Source organism: Cornus florida, unplaced genomic scaffold, assembly GCF_030987335.1.
Source record: "Cornus florida cultivar Cherokee Brave unplaced genomic scaffold, ASM3098733v1 CherokeeBrave_3.0.0_Hap2_Chr07, whole genome shotgun sequence".
NCBI lineage: Eukaryota > Viridiplantae > Streptophyta > Magnoliopsida > Cornales > Cornaceae > Cornus > Cornus florida.
Genome location: NW_026775577.1, coordinates 10,020,949 through 10,028,761, shown reverse-complemented (window position 1 = coordinate 10,028,761; position 7,813 = coordinate 10,020,949). Strand labels below are relative to the sequence as shown.

Genomic DNA, 7,813 nt, shown 5'->3' with positions numbered 1-7,813 from the left:
TTTGTTTAATGAACATTTTTTTTAGTGCCAATATGTATATGTGGCTAGAATGTAAAAGAATATATATATATATATATATATATATATATATATATATATATACTATTATTAAATGTGCAAAGTGTTTCAGTGTTTTAATATTTCAGTATTTATTATTTATATAAAAAATTATTTATTAATTGATATAAAAATAGTTTTTGTGGAAATAGTTTCTATAAAACTTTAAAAATTACCTAATAAAATCAATCACATTCTATATAAAACTCTTATTACTAGTTATTTTTTATGGATAATTATAGTTTCTATAAAACTCTAAAAATTACCTAATAAAATCAATCACATTCTATATAAAACTCTTATTTTTAGTTATTTTTTATAGATAATTATCACAATATAACCGGCCCGGCCAAATTATGATTATGTCATTATCAGAAAAGGACACATGTCATCATCCTATTCATCCAAGAATCCTATAAATAGAGGCATGGAGGAAGGAGGAAGGGGTACAGAAATTGATAATTCTAGAAATCCAGAATTCCAGAGTAAAATACAGAAACTCTGCCAAAGAGTTTCAGTATTTCAGTATTTATTTATTTATATAAAAAATATTTATTAATTGAGTTGAATTTCAGAGTAAAATACAAAAGCTCTGTTAAGAGTTTTCAGTATTTATTTATTTATATAAAAAAATATTTATTAATTGATATAAAATGAGTTTTTATCTATATTATTATTAGATGTGTTTAAAGAGTTTGTATAAAATTCTAACACAAATTACCAATTTATCAATTTATCATGAGTTTTTTAATAAAAGGAAACCTAATTAGACAAGTATTATTAATATAAAAAATTATTTATTAACTGATACAAAATGAGGTTTTTAAACAGTTTTTAAAACACAAATTACCTATTTATTTATTTATTTATTTATTTTGAGTTTTTTTTTACTAAAAGTAAATCTAATTAGACAAGAATTATTAAAATAAAAAATATTTATTAATTGATATAAAAAGAGTTTATATTAAACTCTAACACAAATTACCTATTTATTTATTTATTACAAGTTTTTTAATAAAAGAAAATATAATTTACCTAATAGAATCAATCACATTTTATATAAAACTCTTTTTTTTTCTTTTTTTTTTTATGGATAATTATAATTTTTATAAAAATCTAAAAATTACCTAATAAAATATCATATTCTATATTAAACTCTTATTTTTAGTTATTTTTCATGGATAATTATCACAATATAACCGGCCCGGCCCAATTAAAATGACACATGTTATTATCCTATTCATCCAAAAAACCTATAAGTAGAGGCATGGAGGAAGGAGGAAGGGGTACAGAAATTGAGAATTCTAGAAATCTAGATTTTCAGACTAAAATACAGAAGTTCTGCTAAAGAGTTTCAATATAAAAAATATTTATTAATTGAGTTGAATTTCAGAGTAAAATACAAAAGCTCTGTCAAGAGTTTTCAGTATTTATTTATTTATATAAAAAAATATTTATTAATTAATATAAAAAGATTTTTTATCTATATTATTATTAGATGTGTTTAAAGAGTTTGTATAAAATTCTAACACAAATTACCAATTTATCAATTTATCATGAGTTTTTTTAATAAAAGGAAACCTAATTAGACAAGCATTATTAATATAAAAAATTATTTATTAACTGATACAAAAGGAGGTTTTTAAAGAGTTTTTAAAACACAAATTACCTATTTATTTATTTATTTTGAGTTTTTTTTACTAAAAGTAAATCTAATTAGACAAGAATTATTAAAATAAAAAATATTTATTAATTGATATAAAAAGAGTTTATATTAAACTCTAACACAAATTACCTATTTATTTATTTATTACAAGTTTTTAATAAAAGAAAATCTAATTTACCTAATAAAACCAATTACGTTCTATATAAAACTCTTATTTTTAGTTTTTTTTTTATGGATAATTATAATTTTTATAAAAATCTAAAAATTACCTAATAAAATCAATCATATTCTATATAAAACTCTTATTTTTAGTTATTTTTTATGGATAATTATCAGAATATAACCGGCCCGGCCCAGTTATGATTATGTCATTATCAGAAAAGGACACATGTCATTATCCTATTCATCCAAGAAACCTATAAATAGAGGCATGGATGAAGGAGGAAGGGGTACAGAAATTGAGAATTTTAGAAATCTAGATTTTCAGAATAAAATACAGAAGTTCTGCCAAAGAGTTTTAGTATTTATTTATTTATATAAAAAAATATTTATTAATTGATATAAAAAAAGTTGAATTCCGGAGTAAAATACAGAAGCTCTGTCAAAGAGCTTGAGTATTTCAATATTTATTTATTTATATAAAAAAATATTTATTAATTGATATAAAAAGAGTTTTTATCTATACTATTATTAGATGTGTAAAGAGTTTCAGTCTTTATTTATTTATGTAGAAAAATATTTCTTAAATAATATGATAAAACACTAAAATTTACATAATAAAATTTAAATTAACCTATTTATCTATTTATTATTATCAATTTTTTAATAAAATAAATCTAATTAGACAAGAATTATTAATATAAAAAATATTTATTAATTGATATATAAAAGAAAATAATTTTTATATAACTCTACTATGAGTTTCTTAATAAAATTAAATCTAATTAGACAATTATATATTTAAAGAAAATAAAATAATTTCTATAAAACTCTATTACAAATTACCTATTTTATTTTCCATAAAACTCTATCAACAGAATTTCTATAAAATTCTAACACAAATTACCTGTTTATCTATTTATTATGAGTTTTTTAATAAAAAGAAACCTAATTAAACAAGTATTATTAATATAAAAAATTATTTATCAACTGATACAAAAGAGGTTTTAAAAGAGTTTTTCATTAAAAGATGCCTAAGAGCGGCATGATCAGAAAAAACAATTACCTTGAATCCTAAGAGATATGACCGAAATTTATCAAGGGCATATACTACGACAAGTAATTCTTTCTCGGTGGTAGAATAGTTCAATTGGGCACCCGAGAAAGTCTTACTCGCATAGTATATAGCATATGGTAGTTTACCTACCCTTTGCCCCAAAACAGCACCCATTGCGAAGTCGGAAGCATCACACATAATCTCAAATGGTAAGCACCAATTTGGAGGTTGCATGATGGGAGCGGATGATAAAAGAGTGCGAAATTGATGAAAGCATTTAGGCATGCTTCATCAAAGACAAATGGAATCTCCTTGGCAAGATGGTTGCATAAGGGTCTAGCAATTTTGCTAAAGTCTTTGATGAACCGGCGATAAAAACTGGCATGTCCTAGAAATGAGCGGATTTCTCTCACCGTAGTAGGTGGAGACAATTCAGAAATTAGCTCAACTTTCGCTCTATCTACTTCTATTCCTCTTTTAGAGATGACATGTCCAAGCACGATTCCTTCTTGAACCATGAAATGGCTCTTTTCCCAACTTAACACAAGATTAGTCTCACGACATCTTTGAAGCACTTTTTTGAGATTTTGGAGACACGAATCAAATGAGGACCCAAAAACCTAGAAGTCATCCATGAAGACTTTTAAATACTTCTCCACCATGTTCGAAAAAATTGACATCATACACCTTTGGAAAGTGACAGGAGCATTGCACAATCCAAAAGGCATCCGTCGATAAGCAAATGTACCGAAAGGACATGTGAAGGTAGTCTTTTCTTGATCCAATAGATCTAGGGCCACTTGATTGTACCCTGAATAACCATCTAGGAAGCAATAGTATTGTTGCCTAGCCAATCTTTCCAAGATTTAGTCAATGAAAGGCAATGGAAAATGGTCCTTCCTAGTGGCAGAATTCAGCTTTCGGTAATCTATGCAAACACGCCATGAAGTGGCGGTGCGTTTCGAGATGAGATCACCCTTAGCATTTTCAACAATTGTGATTCCTGACTTTTTGGGAACCACTTGAGTTGGACTAACCCACTTGGAATCAGAGATAGGATAAATGATTCCTGCATCTAGAAGTTTCACAACCTCCTTCATGACAACTTCCTTCATATTTGGGTTCAATCTCCTTTGAGCATCCATAAATGGCTTTTCATCTTCTTCCATGTGTATGCGATGCATACAAATAGAAGGGTCAATACCTTTTAAGTCAGCCACTCTCCATCCAATGGCTTCTTTGTTAGCTTTAAGCACTTCCAAAAGATCATTCTCTTGGTTATTTTCAAGATTGGAAGCAATGATGACCGGAAGAGTCTCTTTTGGGCTTAAGAAGGTGTATTTGAGATTTGATGGAAGAGGCTTCAGCTCAAGAATAGGAGGAGAAATGAGAGATGGAACTAGTGGAGTACTAGAGAGTGAAGGAAGAGGTTCTTTCTTACTTTTCCAAGGTAGGTAATCCAAAGTGGCCACAGAGTCCATCAAAGCATTCACCTTACTTATGGATCCTTCTGTGTCAAAACCGCAACTTTCAAACATTTCACAAAGGCACGCCTCAAGAGGGTCCTTAGAGAGAACAGAGGGAAGAGTCTCCTCTATGGTTTCATACAAAACATCTACTAGGAAACACTCGTCTTCATCTGTGGGATGTTAACTTGCATTGAAAACATTAAGTTTAACCATCATGTTGCCAAAAGAGATGTCCATAATGCCAGATCTACAATTAATGGTGGCATTGGCAGTGGCAAGGAATGGCCTTCCTAGGATGACTGGAATGTGATTAGTGAGATTAGGGACTGGCTCAGTATCTAGTACCACAAAATCAACCGGGAAATAAAATTTATCAACCTTAATTAGAATATCCTCAACAATTCCCCTTGGTTTCTTAATTGATCTATCGGCTAGTTGGATTATTACCGATGTTAGCTTCAAGTCCCCTAATCCTAACTGCAAGTAAACAGAGTATGGAATGAGATTGATACTTGCACCTAAATCAAGGAGAGCTCTACGAACCTCTTGGTTTCCAATAACACGAGAAATGGTCGGAACACCCTGATCCTTGAACTCAGGAGGAGTGTTGGACAGAATGATGGAACTCACTTGTTCCGTTAAAAGCACTTTCTTAAGGTCCCTTCCCTTACTCTTCCTCTTTTGTGTGCACAAGTCCTTCAAGAACTTTGCATATGGTGGAATTTGCCTAATTGCATCTAGAAGAGGAAGATTGATTTTTACTTGTTTAAACACTTCCATCATATCATGAATTTTCCCTTTTTGTCTCCCAAATGATGAAGTCTCTCTCAAAGCTTGAGGAAATGGAGCTTTTGGCTCATAAGGCTTCTCTAATTGGGGAGATGATAATGAAGATGACGGAATGTCCATTTTGGAACCACTAGCATCAAAAGAAATAGGAATAGGATTTGGAATGGGACGGACGCTACCACTTGGTTGCTTCAGTTCACTATCCTCCTTAGGTACCTCTACCTTATTATCCACTTTCTTACCACTCCTCAAGGTAGTAATTGCTTGAACTTGCTCATTTCTAGAAAATTCTGATGAAGGACTTGCTTGCGCCATAAATTGCCCCTTAGGATTGGTCTCAGTTTGACTAGGCAACTTACCTTTCTCTTTCACATTTAAAGAATTAGCTAATTGCCCGATTTGAACTTCAAGCTTTGCAATTGATTGAGAGTGAGAATGAAACAATTGATTATTTTTTCGAAGATCACCTAAGGCTTGCAAGACCTTGTCCTCAAAAGCGGAACTTTTAGGAGGCGCTTAATTTGGATTAGAGTAAGATTGAGAATTTGATGCTTGAGGTTAATAATAGGATTAAGAATTTGATGCTTGAGGTTGAGAGTATTGATTCACATTCTGAGGATAGAATGAAGGACGGTAACCTTGAGAATTCTGATTTTGATTTTGGAGATGTGGGGGAACATACTTTGCTTGATAACCTTGATTTTGAGGAGGGTTTGCACCGTCTCCTTGATTTCTCCAAGCAAAGTTAGGATGATTTTTCCACCCCGGATTGTAAGTATTGGAATAAGGGTTGTTCCCTTGATGAATGAAAGCTGCATTTGGTTGTTCTTGAGACTCACTTGGTATGACTTGTACAAGAGGGCAATTTGAAGTATGGTGAGTGTAACTAGAACAAGTCATGCACATTCATTGGAAGGATGAGAATAAGATTGAATTGTCAGACCTTTATTCAAAAGGAATTTATCAAATCTTTGAGTAAGATTTTTAACCTCGGCGGCAATTTCTATGGAAGAGTCTATTTGATTTAGAGCTTTCTTGCCTCCCATATTTGCTAAGTGACCACTCCTAGAATATGAAGATCTATGCATTGAGTTTTCACTCATTTTTTCGAAAAGAAGCCAAATTTCATCTTCATTTCTTTCTATGTAGCTTTCGCCACAAGAAGCATCAACAATGCCCTTATTAGTATCAGATAAACTTGAAAAGAAACATTGAACTAATTGCCACTTAGGAATGTTATGGTGTGGACACTTCTGTAGCAAGTCATTCAAACATTCCCATGCTTCATGAATGGGTTCTCCTTCTTGTTGTTTAAATTCACGAATGGAAGTTCTCATGGCATCAGTTCGACTTGCGGGGTAATACTTTTTTAGGAACTCTTGTTGCAATTGTGCCCAAGAAGTGATTGTATTTGGTCGCAAGTTGTTAAACCAATATTTAGCTTTATCCCGAAGAGTGAAAGGGAAAAGCTTCATTTTTAGGACTTCTTCCAGAACATCCGTGATTTTCACGGTGGAACAAACTTCCAAGAACTCATCTAAATGTTTATAAGGCTCTTCATTGCTCAACCCATAGAAAAGGGGGCACATGTTAATGGTGGAAGCCTTAATCTCATAATGACGAGCACGGAAATTTGGCAATTGAATGCAAGTGGGTGCATTATATTGATTTAGAGTGTAACGATCCCTAAAGACTATTGGAGGATTGAGAGGATTGAGAGGAGGATATGGCATTTGACCTTGCTGATTGTATGCCATTTGACCTTGTTGAGGGTATGCCATTTGAACATATTGTTGTTGTTGTTGCTCACCAATTGGGGGAACAACATTGGCCTTGGCATCCCTAGATTAGGTTGTTGCACCGCAGGATTGATTGGTTGTGGCATTCTGTGATACCCACGGATTTTCGAATGCAGGTTAGCCAGGCCCACGCCCGAACGCTCGAGGATATCAAAACAAATTGATAATAAACGAACACAAAGTACAAAAGAATAAAGAAGAATAAATAATGCTGACAAAAAACTAAAATGATAATCTAATAATAAACCTCAGAATATATTTTCATTAATTAATAAACTCTTCTGATACAACTGATCCTCTAAAATACAACTCGGGAATCCATACTGTGTGGACCCCTAGAAAATCCAAACTAAACAAATGACAGCAATAACTGTCTAAATCAGGAAACTGAATCATAAAGGAACTCCTATGTAGCATCGGAAGAATGAAGTAGATTGATCCCCGCTCAGCACGAACAACCTTCCCTCCTGACGAACATTTGAAAAATAATGGTGGGTCAGGCCCACAAACAAGTTCTACTCTACTACAGTCCAAGCAGAGATCCGATACACGTATACATCCTAGTCAATCCAACAGTAACTAGTAGTCCGTATATATATATATATACACACTAAAGGAACCTTACTAGACTATAGGGTTGTCTCAACCTGAATAGTAGGCAACATGTAAAACGCACATATAGTGGGCATGAGTACCTAGACCTACCAGGGTACACAACTACACTATATCTAGCTACACATCCCTGGCGATATACGCACCCTAACCACTGATCCTGAGACTCAAGCTCATATCATGGCACCATACTTATATATATATA

The 7,813-nt window shown here is 32.0% G+C and overlaps 1 non-coding gene across 1 annotated transcript; it reads left to right on the top strand.

Moving 5' to 3' along the window:
- The first annotated feature begins 6,430 nt into the window (after positions 1 to 6,430).
- Positions 6,431 to 6,537, top strand: LOC132267936 (small nucleolar RNA R71). Its single transcript, XR_009469135.1, has one exon. It is a non-coding gene; the product is annotated as a small nucleolar RNA R71 (small nucleolar RNA).
- Positions 6,538 to 7,813: the final 1,276 nt, after the last annotated feature.